The sequence below is a fragment of the Neoarius graeffei genome, chromosome 2 (genome assembly GCF_027579695.1).
Source record: "Neoarius graeffei isolate fNeoGra1 chromosome 2, fNeoGra1.pri, whole genome shotgun sequence".
Classification (NCBI taxonomy): Eukaryota; Metazoa; Chordata; class Actinopteri; order Siluriformes; family Ariidae; genus Neoarius; species Neoarius graeffei.
Window position 1 is genome coordinate 98519463 of NC_083570.1, and position 22886 is coordinate 98542348.

Sequence of the window (22886 nt, forward strand, 5' to 3'; positions counted from 1 at the left end):
GACAAGTTGCTCAAGTTTAGGGATAGGAATGTTAACCCATTCTTGTCTAATGTAGGATTCTAGTTGCTCAATTGTCTTAGGTCTTTTTTGTCGTATCTTCCGTTTTATGATGCGCCAAATGTTTTCTATGGGTGAAAGATCTGGACTGCAGGCTGGCCAGTTCAGTACCCGGACCCTTCTTCTACGCAGCCATGATGCTGTAATTGATGCAGTATGTGGTTTGGCATTGTCATGTTGGAAAATCCAGGGTCTTCCCTGAAAGAAACGTCGTCTGGACGGGAGCATATGTTGCTCTAGAACCTGGATATACCTTTCAGCATTGATGGTGTCTTTCCAGATGTGTAAGCTGCCCATGCCACACGCACTAATGCAACCCCATACCATCAGAGATGCAGGCTTCTGAACTGAGCGCTGATAACAACTTGGGTCGTCCTTCTCCTCTTTAGTCTGAATGACACGGCGTCCCTGATTTCCATAAAGAACTTCAAATTTTGATTCGTCTGACCACAGAACAGTTTTCCACTTTGCCACAGTCCATTTTAAATGAGCCTTGGCCCAGATAAGACGTCTGCACTTCTGGATCATGTTTAGATATGGCTTCTTCTTTGAACTATAGAGTTTTAGCTGGCAACGGCGGATGGCACGGTGAATTGTGTTCACAGATAATGTTCTCTGGAAATATTCCTGAGCCCATTTTGTGATTTCCAATACGGAAGCATGCCTGTATGTGATGCAGTGCCATCTAAGGGCCTGAAGATCACGGGCACCCAGTATGGTTTTCCGGTCTTGACCCTTACGCACAGAGATTCTTCCAGATTCTCTGAATCTTTTGATGATATTATGCACTGTAGATGATGATATGTTCAAACTCTTTGCAATTTTACACTGTCGAACTCCTTTCTGATATTGCTCCACTATTTGTCGGCACAGAATTAGGGGATTGGTGATCCTCTTCCCATCTTTACTTCTGAGAGCCGCTGCCACTCCAAGATGCTCTTTTTATGCCCAGTCATGTTAATGACCTATTGCCAATTGACCTAATGAGTTGCAATTTGGTCCATCAGCTGTTCCTTTTTTGTACTTTTAACTTTTCCAGCCTCTTATTGCCCCGTCCCAACTTTTTTGAGATGTGTTGCTGTCATGAAATTTCAAATGAGCCAATATTTGGCATGAAATTTCAAAATGTCTCACTTTCGACATTTGATATGTTGTCTATGTTCTATTGTGAATACAATATCAGTTTTTGGGATTTGTAAATTATTGCATTCCATTTTTATTTACAATTTGTAGTTTGTCCCAACTTTTTTGGAATCGGGGTTGTACTCCAGTGTTGTAGTCGAGTCACTAAACCTCGAGTCCAGTCTCGAGTCCCCAGTGATCAAGTCCGAGTCATTAAAGAAAATTTCGAGTCGAGTCAGAGAACAAGACTCCAATCGCACCATTTGATGGTGGCTGTTGCTGCCTTTATGTGAAAGCGTCTCTCCTACTGTGTTGGACTAACGTTCCTGCTCGACTGCCCCGTTTTAGTTAACAGGCTACAGATAAAAAGCTTGCTCATCGCTCAGCAAGCCCCGCCCACTATCAACAGGGCCAATAACATGAGAGAGGGTTAACACTAGCTAGTTCATCGCTCAGCAAGCCCCGCTATCAACAGAGCAATGAACATAGCGTGTCACTTCCTTCTCTGGGTGGAGCCTTACCAAATGACGATTGAAGTTCGAGGTCGTCCCCGTCGTCTCCTCGATAGTTCTTCTACACATGGAACACACAGCAGTGCATTTTTTCCCACCGCACGAGAAGTCTGTATAAGCAAAGCGGACAATCCTAGTGGCTTCTCTCCAGGCATTTTAGCACCATTGACGTTAGTTTGTTCCTGAACATGACATCCCAGATAGCAAAAATCAGTTGAATCAACATTGAAATAGCGTTTGGCAGAAAACATTGAAATAATGTTGAAATGATATTGAAAGTGTCCCCTTGAATTTGGGTTGAATCAACATTGAATTTTCAACCCTATCAGCATTGAATCAATAGTGATTCAACCATCATCAGAAACTTACATTTAAATTTCCGTTGATTTCATGTTGAAATAATATACTGAATCAATGGTGATTCAACCATCATCTAAATGGAAATCGACATGTCATGACACTGAATCGATATCTGTTTGACCATTATCTAAAAGGTACATATGCTAATAGAGTATAATTACTTTTATTATTCATTCAGAGTTACTTCATGGGTGTCTATCAGCCTACACAGACAGATCAAACACTGCATACAACCACATACATTCATACATATTTGTCAATTACTGAATGAAATAACAGAAGAGGGATTGTTCGTTATTGTTGTTCTATTGTGTCAGTAACAACAGAAAAAAAAAGACTTCAATCCTGAAGTGGAGGCTGTGGGAGAAGCAGAGGCAACATTTATGTCAGTGCTCATGATAGAACGTTTTGCAGACAGCAAATACTACAAATCACCTCTTACTTTTACAAAACAGCAATTTAAGAATATCAAGTTCACTTACATCTAGTTCCTTTTCTTTCCCCCGACACGCCAAGGGGCGTACCGAAGCCAATTTTTCACCAATTCGCTGAAGGCCTGCTGGGTAAGCCGCGGAGCTCGAGCTCTTCTGAAAGTTCTTCTGAGAGATGGTTATTTGGACCATTCCAAATAGCGGCCGGTACAGTAGAAAACACCGACTAGTGGCCTAGTGGTAGCGTGTCCGTCTCTCGATCGGGAGATCGTGAGTTCTATTCACGGTCGGGTCATACCAAAGACCATCATAAAAATGGTACCCACTACCATCTGGCAAGGCACGCTGCAATACAGATGTGCATGGGGAGTTAAACTCTCATGGTTACCAGAGGACTAGCCCCCCACTGTAACCCTAGCTATGTAATGGCCGAGGGCTACGGAAACGGAGATCGGCGCCGCCTGATGCGCCACCATCAGAGTTGGGCCTGGTTAGTACTTGAGTGGGAGACTGCCTAGGAATACCAGGTACTGGGCGTGGGAAGGACTTTGACTTTTGATGGTAGAAAACGGAGATGTTTGTTTTTCTGTTCGTTTTTTTCCTTACATGTTGCACACACAAGATTTGCACATAACCATAAATAATAATCTATTCTTCATAGTTCATATTCTTCATAGTGCTCTATTAAAATTCTAAATTAAATAAATGAAATTCAGTGAAATATAGGAAACCCCCCCCCCCCCCCCCCCACAAAATGGTCTCACCCAGAGTGCACCCCAGGCTCCCGTCCAGTGGTGCAGTGTATGATGACAACAAAATCAACATATATTCAACATTGATCAAATGTTTCCTTCAACCATTACATTGATTCGAACACATTTTTTCAACTTTTTATTTTATCAGTGGTTGATTAATGGTTGATCCACCATCAGTGTTCAACTATAACTGTAAATCAACCATCTTGACCAAATATCAACATTGAAATAACATCATTTGCTATCTGGGGTATGAATAGGTGAATGTGCATTCTCTTGCACGAAATCAGTATAAAAATTAATGTAGATATAAATATCTTATACCAAATTATTATGGCATGTCACAAAAAAATAAAGAAAAATCCAAGTCCTCGTCTCCAATTTACGAGTCCGAATGCAGTTAATGTACGAGTCCGAGTCCAAATCCGAGTCATCAGTGCTCAAGTCCAAGTCAAGTCCTTAAAATTAGGGCACGAGTCAGACTCGAGTACTACAAGCCAGATACACTCATGGAAAATAAGATAAACTGCATTTTTTAAAGTAATATTTTGGAGTGTCTTGATATACAGTATGAACACACACCATACAGCTATGGAAATCTAATCTAATCTCATTATCTCTAGCCGCTTTATCCTGTTCTACAGGGTCGCAGGCAAGCTGGAGCCTATCCCAGCTGACTACGGGTGAAAGGCGGGGTACACCCTGGACAAGTTGCCAGGTCATCACAGGGCTGACACATAGACACAGACAACCATTCACACTCACATTCACACCTACGGTCAATTTAGAGTCACCAGTTAACCTAACCTGCATGTCTTTGGACTGTGGGGGAAACCGGAGCACCCGGAGGAAACCCACGCGGAGAACATGCAAACTCCGCACAGAAAGGCCCTCGCCGGCCACGGGGCTCGAACCCAGACCTTCTTGCTGTGAGGCGACAGTGCTAACCACTACACCACCGTGCCGCCAGCTATGGAAATATGATTACTGAACGTTTGAATGATTTTTGTCACTGTACATTTGGAGTATTTATATTTGGAGTACTCCTTGCAACCAGGGTTTATTTCTTTTGTTAAATCAAATTTTCTCCTAATGTGTATTTTATTTCCAAATGAATCCCTCACTTCGACTGAAATATGACAGTGTTATGTTTTGAGATTTTATTTCGTAATAATTTATAAAAATCTGAGCCTACTGTGCCTGTTCGTCTGCTTAAACAGACTCATCCTCATTTCCTGTGTTATTATTCCACTCCTCATTTAAGGTCCAACTCATCCTCACAGAACCAACACCATTCTCAAAATAAAATATTTCCATGTCCATGTTCTGGACACAGGAAATGTAAATCATTATCATGGAAGCTGCGTAAAATAAAAATGAAATAAAAACTGCAAAATTAATAGTGAACCCTATTCACGTTCATGAAAATATATTGAAGATATTGAAATGCCAAAGTGTTTTTTTTTAATAAATAAGCAGAAAATTGATAAATAACAGAAATTTGCTGAGCTCTTATTTGAACACAGTGCATGTTCAGTGTGTTAAAAAGAAAGACTGTGGGAGATGTAAATGTCAAGTGTCTTCATTCAGCACATCTGAAGCTCGCCTACTGTAAAAAGAACACTATGTGAAAGCTTTTCTCTTAAATACAAAAAAGAAAAATAATCTATAAATATGGTATGTTGCAATGTGACAAGAAGATGCAATATAGATTTGAGAAAATGCCACTGTTTAAAAAGTCATGTTTTTCAGGAAGAAAATTCACAATCCAAACTTCTGCCAAAATGTACATGAACAAGCACACCTAAATAATAATAATAATAGGTGGCACAGTGGTGTAGTGGTTAGCGCTGTCGCCTCACAGCAAGAAGGTCCGGGTTTGAGCCCCGTGGCCAGTGAGGGCCTTTCTGTGCAGAGTTTGCATGTTCTCCCCATGTCCGCGTGGGTTTCCTCCGGGTGCTCCGGTTTCCCCCACAGTCCAAAGATATGCAGGTTAGGTTAACTGGTGACTCTAAATTGACCGTAGGTGTGAATGTGAGTGTGAATGGTTGTTTGTGTCTATGTGTCAGCCCTGTGATGACCTGGCGACTTGTCCAGGGTGTACCCCGCCTTTCGCCCGTAGTCAGCTGGGATAGGCTCCAGCTTGCCTGCGACCCTGTAGAACAGGATAAAGCGGCTAGAGATAATGGATGGATGGATGGATGGATGGATGGATGGATGGATGGATGGATAATAATAATAATGTCCATAGAAGTTCACCCTCTCTTCCACATGGAGCTGACTGGGCAACACAATCATAACAAACCAGTTATGAGGGCAGATAAAGAGGCTCTGACAACCCACTTCTAAAATGGCAGAAAAACCAATCAGCTTAATTATTCATTATTATTGTGTCTGGTTAGAATTCAATTGTATTAATAGTAGTAAAAATCGTTATCTGACGTAGTTCATGAAAGAATATTGGCTATTATTCTATCCACATTCACTGGATCTGAGAAATCGCGCACTCCGATTGGCTACTCTACTACTAGTATATCAGCTCATATACCATGAGTAGAGAAAAAACAAATGGCAGAGTGTTTTGCTGAACCAACCGAGGATGAAATAAAAATTCTACTGGAAAACAAAACCCCCCAAAATAAAAAAAGCAACAAAATATGGAATAAAAGTATCTTTTTTCAAGATTTATTATTATCGCATTTTTCACAAATTGCTACTCTCATTTCGTTGGTTTGTTTACATTCTAAGCGGAAATGATTTTGTCGGACATTTTGTATAAAGTTTTTATTTATCGAATTTACAAAAAATACAAATAAAAATCCTCATCTCTAGCCGCTTTATCCTGTTCTACAGGGTCGCAGGCAAGCTGGAGCCTATCCCAGCTGACTACGGCAAGAGGCAGGGTACACCCTGGACAAGTCGCCAGGTCATCACAGGGCTAACACATAGACACAGACAACCATTCACACTCACATTCACACCTACGGTCAATTTAGAGTCACCAGTTAACCTAACCTGCATGTCTTTGGACTGTGGGGGAAACCGGAGCACCCGGAGGAAACCCACGCGGACACGGGGAGAACATGCAAACTCCGCACAGAAAGGCCCTCGCCGGCCACGGGGCTCGAACCCAGGACCTTCTTGCTGTGAGGCGACAGTGCTAACCACTACACCACCTATTATTATTATTATTATTATTATTATTATTATAGGTAGCCACCTCACAGCTCCAGCATCCCTGGTTCAATCCTGAGCTGATGGTAGAAGGTGGACTGTCTATTCTAAATTGCTCCTGGGTGTGAAGAAGTGCTCTGAATAAGTACTCATGGTGCTCGGAGATGGTGTATTACCTACCTGCCTTACACGTAGGATAGGCTCCAGACCCACTGTGAGCCTGGCCAGGATAAAGCCCTGACTAAGGAATAAATAAATGACTGAATTCAGTACATTATTTTTACCATTGATTTTATCACTGTTTCTAAGTTGTTGAAAATGACTCTGAAGACCTCTTTTTCTGTTATCTCATGGATATTAAATGCTAGATGTCTAAATATGTCCTCCAGTTAAATTATGGCTTGTTATTTTTCCATATTGGTGACTGAAACTTCCTTTGCATTGTCATCAATGTTGTCACACCTGCAGCTGGTACAAAGTGCAGCTGTAAAGCTCACGACCTTAAACATAAATTTAGATGTCATCAATATTATTGGGTTTCACGTGATGTCACATCTGCCTCATTAGTTATTCAAAACTTTAGCTGGCGGTCTACCAAAGCTCAGTTGACAAAGTGTTTGTACGGAGAAGCTGCATTGCTCGCATGAAAAATGCCTTACGCTTGCGTTGTTTTAGGTTGTTCGAATCGATCAAACCGTGAAACTGATAAAAGTTTCTTCAGGGCTTCCCGTGAACTAATAAAAAAGGTTGAACGAACACAGAATTTCACAAGAAGACGTGGAGAAAGGTGGCTTTCGAACCTCTCACTGAAATTGAAGGGTGCCGAGTTGAAGCGTGCTCGAGTTTGCAGTGATCACTTGGTGAAAGGTTTGTATTTCCCTCTCAGCTACGCCCTTAGTGTTTTCCAAGGACTTTTCTTGCTATATGTCATTATTTTATGCTACTTTTTTTAGTCACGAAGCGCTAAAGTCCCCAGCTGTTTCTTTGTTTCCTCCTCACAAAGTCCATATGCATGAAGGTAGCGACAAAATTCTTCCCCAGCCGTACAGTTACAATGCGCCGTGATCACTTCTCCGTCTTGTTTAGCTAAGATCCAGGTCTTTCAAGGGGTTTCTGATGATCTTTGTGAATGATTTACCTGAGAGATAAGAGCCAACACAAGTGAGAATCAAGCCAACTGTTGTTTGTTTGCACTTCATTAGACACAAAAGAAAAGCTTAAAAAAAAAACATACTTACATGGGCAAAAACAATACAGGATTCATTGGGCAGCGACTTGATAGCGAGGTCCTTTACCCAGCCACATACAAAAAAGTTGTAAGCCTCCGTACTCTTCCACGCTTTCATCCGTTTTGCGGTGTAGAAGGACGTCTGCAACACCAGATAGTTCGAGATGTCGGGGAACTCGACTGAAGGGTAGTTTTCGAGATCGTATGACAAATCCTTCTTTCCCAGACTGTAGGGGTCGATTCCATTGCACACAGCAATCTAATGAATAGATCTAAAGCCTGCAGTGGCTTCTAGATTACAAGCATACTCTGATAAGTTATCGCTAGTTGTTTGCACTACGACAGCCATTTTGGTTTGCTCGACCACCAGCTGTTTTACCGGAAGTGAAATCGCTAAGAAAAGTCACGTGACTGAAACCCGAGAATATGACTGAATCTAAGGTTTCTGATGTAAATGGCCTGACACTAAGCTACATACAGTGGAGTGCCATTATAACACGGTAGTTGGGATCCAAAGAGTCCGACCATGTTATGAGTGAATCCGTGTTATAACAGTATGGAAAATCTGGCATGGCTCAAATAGAAAATATTCTATGAGATTTATTTTTTTAGATAAACCAGTCCCCTGAAGATATCCAATGAAGAAATTGCAAGAACTACGATCGTTTTTACCATGCTGATAAATCTGTGCATGTTCGCGTCTGGTGCGCTCCGAACTCTCACTCGTGCACTTCTGCACTCTGAGATGTTCTTTTTTTTTCTTCCAGTGTACGCCGTGTAAAAGGATGTTTCTGTAAAGAAATAAAAGTATTTTCTTTCTCTGCAGGTCCACTTGAACTTGCCATCTTGTGAAAGCTCCGGTCTCATGAGCAGCAGTGAGTGACAGCCACAGATATGAAGGTCCATAAAAACTGTCCAATCACATGAAAAAAACTTCAAAACAATTCCAATTGGTTGCTCATAAAAGAAGGCATGTCCGGGGCACACTTTGCTGCGCCCCAGGCCAAATCTTGAATCCGCCAATTAAAACGCAGCCTCAGGTCACCTGATCTCCAAAAGTTTGTGTAGCCATATACACACTCATTTGTCCAGCGCCCCGGTGAGTGGAAGTATACAAGAAGTGTAGGTGTTCACATAAAATTTAACAATTTTGACTTAATAAATACTTTTGCTTAATTCAGGGCTTTTCAAAGTGTGGGGCGCCCCCCCCCCCCCCCCGGGGGGCGCCAGAGTTCTTCGGGGGGGGGGCGCAACGTGAGGAGCCTTTACCAGAGACAAAATGAATCGATTTTTAGTACCTAAAGCTACAGTGATTGAGGAGACAAAGTTTGGGCCAAGCAAAAAAAAAACCCAGAGCCTCCAGGATGTTGCGATTTGCAACTTCAGCGCAAATTCAACCAATCCCCGCCAATTCAGGGCGGTGTTACAATTATATCCAATCACCGCAACTTTCCCGCAAATTTGACCAATCGTTGGCGTCGTCTTGAGGTGACGTCTACAAACTACCTTCTGCCTTACTTCCGTGTATAAGTTAAAGAGAAGCAGCATGCGCGCAGTGTTGCCAGATTGGTTTTAAGTCCATTTTGGCGGGTTTTGAACATATTTTGGGCTGGAAAACGTCAGCAGTATCTGGCAACATTGCATGATGTGCGAGTCAGTGTTTATGTAGGCTTAAATTCTGTTACTGAAAGTGTGTGATGTTTACAGTGAAGCACTGTGTGCACTTTATTTTTATTTTTACTTAATACAAGAAAGTAATGGATGCCAACATTTTTGCCAAAATGGTATTTTATTTTCCATTGTTTAGGCAGCTTCAGCATCATACTGTGAGATTCTGTTCAAATTGTTTTTTTTTTCCTTCTATGAAGCCTGAGCCATTTATTTTATTAGTTTATAATTATTGTTTAATTTAGTCTTCAGGAGAGACTGCCTGCACACAGTACTAGTATTAATAGTTTTTATCTTACATGAAAGCTGAGGCATTTATATTATATTTTAAGGTAACTTCATGTTGTGCTGTGAGGTTCTATGCACTTTAACTTTTGAGCCAACAGGTGCATTTGGCGGTGGTGTAGTGGTTAGCGCTGTCGCCTCACAGCAAGAAGGTCCTGGGTTCGAGCCCCGGGGCCAGCGAGGGCCTTTCTGTGTGGAGTTTGCATGTTCTCCCCGTGTCCGCGTGGGTTTCCTCCGGGTGCTCCGGTTTCCCCCACAGTCCAAAGACATGCAGGTTAGGTTAACTGGTGACTCTAAATTGAGCGTAGGTGTGAATGTGAGTGTCAATGGTTGTCTGTGTCTATGTGTTAGCCCTGTGATGACCTGGCGACTTGTCCAGGGTGTACCCCACCTCTCGCCCATAGTCAGCTGGGATAGGCTCCAGCTTGCCTGCGACCCTGTAGAAGGATAAAGCGGCTAGAGATAATGAGATGAGATGAGGTGCATTTGGATAATTAAAGCCTATTTTTCTGCATTTTTGTAGTCCTGGTAATCTTTTATATTGGTAAAGTTGTTTATAGGACCATTTCTCAGTGTCTTTGTTTTTTTAATCAATAGTTTTTCAGTAATAACTTAATATTTAACATATCACTCAATTTTAATCACAAAAAGAGAAAATCGCAACAATTTCTCGCAACTTTCACTTCCTCCCACAATGTAATCGCAGCAAAAACCTAAAAAACACTGCAACTTTCATCACAATTTTTTTGGAAAACCCCCGCAACATCAGATATTTTAGCCCGCAACAATCACAAAAAAGGCCCGCAGAATCCTGGGGGACTGGAAAAAGAAGGAAGTATGACCACGATTATTTAAAGTTTGGATTTTCATGGACTGGATCTGAAGATGCTCCACTGCCACAGTGTGTTGTCTGCCAAGAGGTGCTAGCTAACGATGCTATGAGATGTTTAAAATGTGTAAAACAAGATGTTTTAAAAAGCACAGATGTTTAAAATGTGAAAAAGAAAAAAAATGTGTACAACAACCATTTTTTAAAAATACGAATGGAACATTAAGTATAGCAACAACAAAAATTGGGGGGGGGGGGGGCGCTGTTGTTTATTTGCTCTCCGAGGGGGGGCTGACTCTCCCACACTTTGAAAACCCCTGGCTTAATTCATTTATGTTTATTATCATGTAGTCTTTCTGGAAGGGGGACAGCGCCCCAGTGCCCCCTATCCTTCACTTGCAAATGATGTCAAAGCAAAATACAAATCCAGATGTTGGCCATGTTGGTGGAGATACAAATGCAGGATCAAGCGACATTCCATACAAAACATAGTCACACTTGCGCAACTCTTTGTTTTTCCACTGCTTTAAGCGTTCTTTTAGCTATGCCATATCTTTGTGCTGTATATGGTTGTGGTCACAACAGTACTCGTGATCATGGCACGTTCCGATTTTTTAGAATTCCATCCGTGATTCAGAAAGAGGGCGAGGAAACTCTGAGGCTTAGTACGGAGAGGAGACAAGCACGGCTGAACAACACCAGCATGGCTGATCTAACAGAGGCTAAAACCAAAACAGCTTGTGTTTGCAGTCATCATTTTATCTCAGGTGAGATTCAAAAGCTTTCTCGATAATATCATGGAAGAATTTTATTTTGTGTTGCTAGAATTTTGCTATAAAATCAGCGTTCTCTTGTCGTGGTTCACTCGGTCATTGTTATAATTTTAACACGTGTATTACCATTTTGCTTCTAGGAGCGCCAGCAAAATTATATGATAGTGTAGCGAAGCAAGAGAACAGTTACCTTGTCCTACCTTGAACCCAGGTCTACAGGGTGCCAAACCTGCACCCTGACCACAACAGCAAAGAGCCAGGCTCATTGGTACTGTATGGCACTCAAAACCACACATATCTATCTTCTCTTTGTATCGCCTCTTCATTCCACTGTTCAAATCGTGGTAATACTGAGAAAATTCAGCATTGTTTACAGACACGCTTTCAGCGACGGCCATCCTAGTTGCTTTGTATATCCACCATCATGGCAGACACTCATGACATAGCACATTTTGATCAAGTGGTTGCAAGTCATCTATTGACCTGCTACCACTGATCTTAATGCATTTTCAAGTAACTCTTTTTCCGAGTCTAAGACTGTTGAGTTCTCGAATGCAGCTGCATAAAGTTAAATTAAAATTTTGGGAGCCATGAGCTGACCGTGCTGCAATGGTTTTCGTGTAATAGTGATCCGTATTATAATGGCACTCCGCTGCACAGCCAAAATAATTCAACAAAGACTTGCATGGCCTAACCAATCTCCTGACTTGAATCCCATTAGAAATGTAGGATTTGAAAATAGAGGATTTTGAAATTGCAAGTCCATCATAGTGATCCTCATAACCTTGGGGAATTAAGATGATTTGGCAAGACGAATGGGGAAAATTGAACCCAGTCCTGCAAAAAGCTAATTGCGTCTTACCACAGATGTCTCAAAGCTGTAATTGCCAACAATGGGTTTGCAACAAAGGACTAATGTTGTAATGCTGTGTGTAATTTGTGATGTCTGAATACTTTTTTCCAAGCAATTATAAAAGATATATTTGGTTATGCTTATGAATACATACTTTTTGTTCATATTTATAACTATAAAGTCAGAGTGTGTACATTGAAGCATATTAAATAACAAAAATAAAAGTGTTCGAATACTTCACTGCACATCTCTGACCTATTTGGCCCCTATTCCACATCTATATCCTAAAATCAGTTGGTCTTTAATCATTCCATGATCTGCCTTTGGGTTCAAAGTTGATTGCATGCTTGCCTTTCTGCTGCTGCCCCAAGCATCTTTCCTCTTAAAAAAAAAAAGAATAAAGTAATTCCCAATAAAAAGAAAAAAGTTTGTTATCCAAGGTGCTGGGATCTTCTTGAGGTCATTTCTTTTATATGGTTCCATATAAAATTCCCCATGTCTGTGTGGGTTACCTCTAGGTTGTCTGGTTTCCTCCTACCACCCAAAAACGTGCTAGCAGGTGGACAGGCTAAGATAAATTACCCTTACGTGTAAACATGTGCATGAATGTGTCACCCATCCAGACTGTATTACCACATCATGAATAGTATATCCAGGAAAAACTCCATATCCACCATGACCCTGACCAGGATAAACATGAACATACAGAATTTAAAAGATCTCATCTCATCTCATTATCTCTAGCCGCTTTATCCTGTTCTACAGGGTCACAGGCAAGCTGGAGCCTATCCCAGCTGACTACGGGCAAAAGGCAGGGTACACCCTGGACCAGTCACCAGGTCATTACAGGGCTGACACATAGACAACCACTCACACTCACTTTAGAGTCACCAGTTAACCTAACCTGCATGTCTTTGGACTGTGGGGGAAACTGGAGCACACCCACACAGACAACATGCAAACTCTGCACGGAAAGGCCCTCATCGGCCACAGGGATCAAACCCAGACCTTCTTGCTGTGAGGTGACAGCGCTAACCACTACACCACCGTGCCACCCCAATTTCAAAGATATCTATGTAAATCTACATAAAGGCAGTGACTACATAGAGTGAGTTGCTATTTTATTAGGTAAACATAACATTAAAACCACCTGCCTAATATTGTATAGATCCCCCTTGTGTCGCAAAACAGCTCTGGTCCCTCGAGGCATGGACTCCACAAGACCTCAGAAGATGTACTGTGGTTTCTGGCACCAAGATGTTAACAGCAGATCCTTTAAGCCCTGTAAGTAGTGAGTTGGGGCCTCTATGGATCAGACCTGTTTGTTCAGCACATCCCACAGATGCTCAATCGGATTCAGATCTGGAGAATTTGGAGGCCAAGTCAACACCTCAAACTTTTTGTCATGTTCCTCAAACCATTTCTGAACAATTTTTGCAGTGTGGCAGGGTGCATTATCTTACTGAAAGAGGCCACTGCCATTAGGAATACCATTGCCATGAAGAGGTATACTTGGTCTGCAACAATGTTTAGGTAGGTGGGGCGTTTCAAAGTAACATCCACATGAATACCAGGACCCAAGGTTTCCCAGCAGAACATTGCCCAGAGTATCACACTGTCTCCGTTGACTTGTCTGCTTCCCATAGTGCATCCTGGTGCCATCTCTTCACCAAGTAAGCGACGCGCACACAGCCATGATGTAAAAGAAAACGTGATTCATCATACCAAGCCACTTTCTTCCATTGCTCCATGGTCCAGTTTTGATACTCATGTGCCCATTGTAGGTCCTTTTGGTGGTGGACAAGGGTCAGCATGGGCACTCTGACCGGTCTATGACTACACAGCCTCATACACACCAAGCTGTGATGCACTGTGTGTTCTGGAACCTTTCCATCATAGCCAACATTAACCTTTTCAGCATTTCTTGCTACAGTAGTTTTTCTGTGGGATTGGGCCACAAGGGCTAGCCTTCATGCCCCATGCACATCAGTGAGCCTTGGGTGCTCATGACCCTGTCACTGGTTCACCAGTTATCCTTCCTTGGACTACTTTTGGTAGGTACTAACCTGCATACCAGGAACACCCAACAAGACCTGCCATTTTGGAGATGCTCAGACCCAGTCATCTAACATCACAATTTGGCCCTTTTCAAAGTCACTCAGATCCTTACATTTGCCCATTTTTCCTGCTTCCAACACATCAACTTCAAGAACTGACTTCACTTGCTGCTTAATATATCCCACCCCTTGACAGGTGCCACTGTAACAAGATAATGTTATGCACTTCACCAGTCAGTGGTTTTAATGTTATTGTCAGGGTGCAGGCACTTATGGATGCAGGTGCAGGGGAGAGCCAGAGAAGCAAACTGCAGATGAAGCCAAAACAGTAGACTAGAATTGTGGTCAAAGAGACATGCAGAGGTCGGTCGAACGGCAAACGGAATGTCGGAGGTAAGACTAAGAGATGAGGTCAGGGAAAACATAAACAAAGGCCGAATAACGAACTGGCAGGCAAAAAGTAAATGGCTTGGTACGACAGGAGATAAACACTGAATGATACTTCGTGTTGAATGTGAGTGGAGTTTAAGTAGCAGAGCTGATTAAGGCAGAAATGAGTGACAGGTGTACTTTATGGTGTAGTGTAGTTCATGGTGGCCATGTTTGAAGGCTGTTTCGAGCTTATACTCTCAACGCTGTTACTGACAGTCATGGATGATCGATGTGTACATGTTGCTTTATACGTGCAGAATTTCTGACTAAAATGGATTTGAATCTTTTTGCTCATCATTAACACAGGAAGTGTGTGTGGTGCTGGTTCATGTGTAGTAGCGTGTAACTTGTACAGAAAGATGGACGTCCCTAGATGCAATCATTTTTTTCACTCACCTTCTACTAATTATTCTACACTGTCAATTAATTTCTGTGTGTTAACATAGATAACACAGTCTAAGTACGCATCATCAGTTGTAAGCTTCAATGGTACAGGGTTGCCGTGACAGCAGACAGACAGCTCACATTGAATCTACTAATGAGTTTTGCTTAATTACTTCCTCATTAGTTAATTTACTCTCCAACTGCTTTGTATATCTGATGCCATGCTGTATACACATACAGTACACCATTTCTGTATACAGATCATTATTGTCACACTTCCTGTCATGTCTGTTTGTGAGGTTATGGTCATTGATGGTAATTGTCTTGGTGATGATGTGGGTTCCAGTCAAGAAGTAAGAACACACACACACACACACACAGCCGGTCGAACTCCACTCAAATGCTGCATTGGCATTACAAGCTGAGCTACTGCCAAAGCAATAATGAGAACTGTCAGAGCCATACAAATGAACAGGTGACAGAGGGAGACGCCGATATGAACGATGGAGCCTGAGTAGGGCTCAAAAAACACTCTCAAGCAGCCCCCCCAACACACACACACACACACACACACACGCCACACTTGCAGAGGCTCATATACAGTATGGGCGTAAATGCAAACATACACAGATATTTTCACACTTATAAACATGCACATACATAACTACAAAATTAAAAGCATTTTTATACTCACACACACTCATATAAATGCACATATACTTGTTCCATTAATGCACATACACGATTCAGGTCATTTCCATAATTATTGGCACCCTTGATGAAAAGAAATTGCTACAATGAATATAGATATGGAGCAAAATTCAGTGAGTGAACTTTTGCGATACACACACATATACACACACACACACACACACACACACACACACACACACACACAGTCTGGGAAAGCGACAGCGACAGATGTGTCCACAGAATGGTAACATATGGTTGGCACACTACTGCAGGCATACAGACACAGCAAAATTCGGCTTTCTCTGTCTGTCCCCTCAAAATGCACCCCGATGATCGACACACTCCTGGAATCCAGTGCTAATTACAGCCACACACATATACAAACACATGCACACACTCATGCACGCACACCCATTCCATTCTTATGTTATCAGCTTAGGTGGCATTGTTTTCATCTTACAGATTTTCTCCTCCGTGTTTTACCAGCGAATGTGGAAATGGAATGGGGACGTGTTTCAAATACAAGTCACTCGTTTTCCTCTAGCGAACCACAGACGCACAGAGGCATGACGAGCTGGAATTTACTGCTGTCACTCAGGCCTTTCTGGACTCCAATCATTTCTCCAGGAAACGTACACTAGATCTGGATCTCCCTTTAGACCTCGAGACATTTACAATCAGGACCGGACACCAAGGTTAAGTTCACACTCTTGGCTGCAGCTTAGTTTTTAAATCAGATTAGCTTTTTTTTTCTTTAACCTGCCTCAAATACTGAGACTGAAGTGCTCACATGTAGGGGCAATCAAATACTGATTCCCACTTCTGTTTGATTTCAGGTGTCACAAATGGGTCTCTTTAACTTCCTTAGGAGGCATAAAATGAGTTAAAAACAGAGATCATGGAAGCATCAACAAGCCTTGAACACAATCTCCGAATCACAATGCTCCCACTACACCATATGGGAAGCTGTTAATGGAACATTTCTTGAGTCAAGTGATTTGTTAATGGCTTTGCAGTTTTTGACTAAAATAGACTATTTAGCACTATTTAGGATATTCAAATATGAGTTTGTATAACTAAAATAAAAGTTGGAATACATATTATCTTCCATCGAGTGCACTTCTCTTCAAAAGGACTTACAAATGCTAGTATATAAAACTGCATATTGTTTTTCAAATATATTTAAAGGAGGGTAGCACGGTGGTGTAGTGGTTAGCGCTGTTGCCTCACAGCAAGAAGGTCCGGGTTCGAGCCCCGTGGCCGGCGAGGGCCTTTCTGTGTGGAGTTTGCATGTTCTCCCTGTGTCCACGTGGGTTTCCTCCGGGTGCTCCGGTTTCCCCCACAGTCCAAAGACATGCAGGTTAGGTTAACTGGTGACTCTAAATTGACCGTAGGTGTGAATGGTTGTCTGTGTCTATGTGTCAGCCCTGTGATGACCTGGCGACTTGTCCAGGGTGTACCCCGCCTTTCGCCCGTAGTCAGCTGGGATAGGCTCCAGCTTGCCTGCGACCCTGTAGAACAGGATAAAGCGGCTAGAGATAATGAGATGAGAATGAGAGATATTTAAAGGAGAACTGAAGTATAACCTGGCGACTTGTCCAGGGTGGACCCCGCCTCTTGCCCATAGTCAGCTGGGATAGGCTCCAACTTGCCTGCGACCCTGTCGAACAGGATAAGCAGCTACAGATAATGGATGGATGGAGAACTGAAGTCATTTTTAAACTTGCTTTATTTCTTAATTAATGTGCTACTCAATTACATTTTCGGTTTTAGTAACCTTATATCGTGACTCGTATTGGCAACTAATTGCAATTAAATATTATACTTATCGGCCTATTCAGTTTTTAGCCGTGTTGAATTTAGTTCGTTTGGTCCACGGCAGGCATCGCTTATCTGCGCGATCTTCACGAGACTTGTGCGAGACTTCGAAATGTGAAGTGTCAGCCAGGTGTCAGTGCCGCCATTTTGAAAACTGTTTTCCAAACGAAATATTGCACAAAAACAAGTTTAAATGACAATTACTGCCTACTTTTTTCAAACTTTCCTGATTGCTATCAAAACAAACAAACTTTCCAGCTTGATTACGTCAGCATTCGAAAGAGGGCGCGCGCGTCTTTTGACAACGTTGGCAGATGTCGGTCACTTTGATTTCCGCTGTACGTTTTACTTCCATCCTACGATGTCTCGCACAGGTCTCAACGAATCTTGTTTACGGCCGTTGCTTTGACATATGGACTGATATATTACAGAGCATATTTCAAACACTTATAACTTGCTATAGCAGTGACAAAATAGCGATCAAAAATGCATTCCAATATTTAATAAAATGAGATAAATCATATTTTGCTAATAAAAAAATTTGCCTTCAGTTTTCCTTTAAGACATGTCTGTCTGTCACCATCCTCATAGTTGAGGATCAGCGATCCAGAAAGCCATTCTGGAATTTTCACATCTAGCTTCCATGAATGCTCTTGGGTGATTATAACACACCAGAAGGACCCAAACCCTCATCTGGTCATAGCGTACATATTCACACCTACACTGTCAGAAGTAGGAGTCTATTTCTGTCCCTCAAGGTACAACCTACACTAACATACCCCCTAGGGCTCATTATTGGATCTCAAGGTAACTTTGTGTACCTTTTTAAGGCCAAAAAGGTACATATTCTTTGTTTGCACGTGACATCATAGCTAATTATGCATGAGGCTTTGAACCGGAAGTGGGCCATGTTGGAGGATATACACAAACTTATGTGGTGCAAATTTACTATAGAAGATGTGCTCGAGAGGTTGTTACGCTCAAGAATTCCTTTTGTTTCTTCACTATGCCAACTGTTTGTGCTGTAATTGGATGTGGGCACAATTCTATTCGAGACAAGGGGACTTATAAGTTCTTTAGAATTCCAGCAATTATAAATAATCAAGGAGAAAAAACAAGAGTTGTCCACAGAGCATCAACGTTAACAGCTGTTCAACATAAACTGGGCTGATCTAAGCAATAAGAAAGCAAAAACCACACAAGTCTACAGTGAACATTTTATCAGTGGTAAGTGCTACAAACTAGTTATTAATGAAAGATCGCAATATATAAGAAATATCGGATTGTTTAATAGCCTGGTTGTGCAGAAACTCACTGCTGTCAAACGTGACAAAGCCGTGATCAAGTGTGTGAGCTGACAATCAAAGGCTTCTACAATTATTTCATTTTAAAAAGAGCTGTATATAATTTTTGATGACGCTGCGTTTATTTTGCTTTTTCTTTCCATTAGGGAAACCAGCTGATCTCTACAATTTTACGGATCCAGATTGGGCTCCAACACAAAATATGGCCCACAACAAAATCTAAGATGGTACTAAAGTGGTAGCTCGAAATGCTAGGCTTACAGAGCACAGAAAGAAATGCAAATGTATTGAAGAATCTTTGCAAACGATCACGGAGTCAATCAAATAAGATTCATGTCAATCCACTACCTCAAATACTGCAGCCTCCTCGCCTGGTAAGTGCTCTTTTATAACTAAATATGTTCTAGTGTGTTAGATACCTATCTTCTGAAGCAGTCAAAATTATTGTTTTTAAAATCGATTTGAGAAATGACTACAAGCTTCTAAATGTTACTCCTCTTTACCTTCCAGTCTGTGTGTGTGTATATATATATATATATATATATATATATATATATATATATATATATATATCAGTGGTGGCTGGTAGTCTTTCAAACAGGGGAGGCTGGTCGGTTACGATATTTCCAGATTTTAAAAGAAAAAACACATCAATTTTGCCCATACTCTTGCCTCTGATCTGGCTGATTGTTGGCAGGGTCACAAACTGTGGAATAACAGGTTCTTTTGGCCCATTAGCCTACTGTCCAATATACATGATGGTGGTGTTGGGGGGGGGGGGTATATTTTAACATTTTATATTTTAAAATTGTGGCATGTTGTTTAAAAATTGACCTCGGCTGTGTTTTTGTTTAAAAATGTTTTCCAAATTGTAGCTGTGTTTAATTCATATCCAGAAAAACATATATTCCAATATAATATACTCAGCATAAACATTTCAAATAGATTCTATATTTCTGGTCCATCCATGACATATTACTAAAGTAGCCTATTTACTGTTGTTGATGTGGGTCACTTGCTGTTAACCAATTCATTTTCTCGTACCAGGAGAACTGAAAGGAACGAGTATTATTCCCTACCTTTTTCACCAAGTCAATTTGAGGCGTTGGTCTACCCTGCTCTTTAATTTTAATTTTTTCCTCGAAAGGAAGACTGGCAAATGGCTTCGCCAAAATTAAATCAGCAATGCTTGGCATCTGTGCGCAGCTTTCTTGCTAGCTGACTAGCCCCCTCAAGTTCAAGTTCAGTCACTCAAATAAACGAAATTTCTGGAACTAAGATAGCAAACTTGACAACACTATATTTACACTTTATTTACAATGAAAATATATACAAACTAAAAAAGCTGGTAGAAACCGTATGTAACGAATGAAATCGAAATATAAGCTGATCTCTTACAATACACCACAGCACTTGCAAATCCGCATGGGACTGAACTGATGTTGCCAGATACTGCTGATGTTATCCAGCCCAAAATATGTTCAAAACCCGCCAAAATGCACTTAAAATCGCCCAATTGGGAGAGAAACCGCCCAATCTGGCAACACTGTACCGCTGCCTGTCTATAGTTGAAACGAGCTGTCAATCAAAGAAAATATCCGGCCGCTTTCACCAATCACCAGTCTCCTCGCGGAAACTGCCATGTCCCTCCCATGTGAGGCTCGGAGTCCGTGGGCGGGCATTTTCGCAGTATTTGTCCAATAACTGTCTTGCATTTTGAGATTGAAAAGCGCATAGCTCCCAAATGCCATTGAAGTCCATTGAGGCTGGGAGTCTGTGAGACTCCGTGGGCGGGCGTTTTCACAGTATTTGTCCAATAATCATCTTGCATTTTGAGATTGACAAGCACATAGATCCCAATCCACTGAGGCTGGGCTGCATCACGCTGTCACGAGGGGGAAAAACTCACGCACATAAGGTCGGCTATAACATAAGCCTAGCACAATTCATCCTACACGATGTTCGTCATTTTTAGAGGAGGCTGAGCCTCCCTCGTTGTCTTAGAGCAATCGCCCGTGATATATATATATATATATATATATATATATATATATATATATATATATATTAGTGCTGTCAAGCGATTAAAATATTTAATCGCGATTAATGTCGCAACTGTCATAGTTAACTCGCGATTAATCGCAATTTAGTCGCACATTTTTGTCACACGAAAAACCATTGTATTTCTCTTACCAGCATAAAAAAGTGAATGGGCTTGTTTTGTATCAATGTTTTTCTTATTGCAAAGCATAATACGTCTTGACACAGCCACTGCAAACTGAAACCTAAGCTGAGCACCGGGGCTCTTCGTCCCGAGACTAACAAGAGAACCATGAGTGAAGTGATCTACTGCTTGAGTTAGTCTATCAGAGAGACAGGTTACACAGTGACGGTAGGCTTGACATGCTTGATTATAATATAAAGTACACTATTATATTAACTTTAAGTTGTTCGTTGATAAATATTGCATTGAATCTGATCTTTACTGTTTCAGCTCACTTAACACATTTTGTACTTTTACACTTTCTGCCTGTTGATGCGTCGCGCTGTCCAATCAGAGGCGGCCAAATTTGCATATTACAGGAAGGATTTCTGGGATAGCATTGAGTTTACAGTTCAGAGGGATCTGGCTTCTTTAGACGCTGTCTTCTTAAAACTGAATAAATATTTAAAAAGAGCCAAATGAGCCAGTCTTTTGAACGGCTCTTTTCAAAGAACGGATCACAAAGATGCGGATCCCATCAAAGAGCCATAAATCCCATCTCTACTAGCGCGCCCTGCCCGCGCTGGTTCTTTGAGGGAGGAGGGCAGAGGACTCTGGCTGTGCGGGGCGTGGCTAGCTGCTATCGTTTTTCTAAGCAAAGTCTCTGTTCCAAGTTCCTAGCAGTTTCAAAAGCTTATGAAAAACCTACATCATGTCACAGAGCGTTAATCTCACGATAAAAAAATTATCGCCGTTAAAATTGAGTCAAGTTAACGCGTTAATAACGCGACATTTTTAACATCACTAATATATATATATATATATATATATATATATATATATATATATATATATATCCTCCAACATGGCGGCGATCAATGGATCAAGCAGTTTCAGTCACATGGTTGCAAACAAAGAATATGTTCCCAAGTTGTATATAAAGGGTACAAATAAGTATGTTAGAGGGTACTGCCCCAGTGACAAGCCATTGTACCCCTAAAGGTACAGTAATGTGCTTTATTTCCTGAGAGTGGGCAATTTAGAGTCGCCAACTGAACTAATCATGCATGTGTTTGGACAAAGACACCAAAGATAACACTGAAGGAGCTGCAAAGATCCACAGCGGAGATGGGAGTATCTGTCCATAGGACCACTTTAAGCTGTACACCCCACAGAGCGGGGCTTTATGGAAGAGTGGCCAGAAAAAAGACATTGCTTAAGAAAACACGTTTGGAGTTTGCCCAACAGCAAGTGGCAGACTCCCCAAACACATGGAAGAAGATTCTCTGGTCAAATGCAACAAAAATTAAACTTTTTGGCCATCATGGGAAATACCATGTGTGGTGCAAACCCAACACCCTGAGAACACCATCCCTACAATGAAGCATGGTGGTGGCAGCATCATGCCGTGGGGATGTTTTACATCTGCAGGGACAGGAAAGCTGGTCAGGACTGAAGGAAAGATGGATGGCAATTAAATACAGGGCAATTCTGGAGGAAAACCTGCTTGAGTCAGCCAGAGATTTCAGACTGGGATGAAGGTTCAAGGTCCAGCAGGACAATGACCCTAAACATACTGCTAAAGCTATACTGGAGTGGTTTAAAGGGAAACATTTAAATGTCTTGGAATGGCTTAGTCAAAGCCCAGACCTCAATCCAATTGAGAATCTGTGGCATGACTTGAAAATTGCTGTACACCAACACAACCTATCTAACTTGAAGAAGTTGGAGCAGTTTTGCCTTGAGGAATGGGCAAAAATCCCAGTGGCTAGATGTGCTAAGTTAATATAGACATACCCCAAGAGACTTGCAGCTGTAATTGTAGCAAAAGGTGGTTCTACAAAGTATTGACTTTGAAGGTGGTGAATACTTACGCACACTCCAGATGTCTGTTTTTTCATCTTAATTATTGTTTGTGTCACAATAAAAAAAAAACAATGTGCATCTT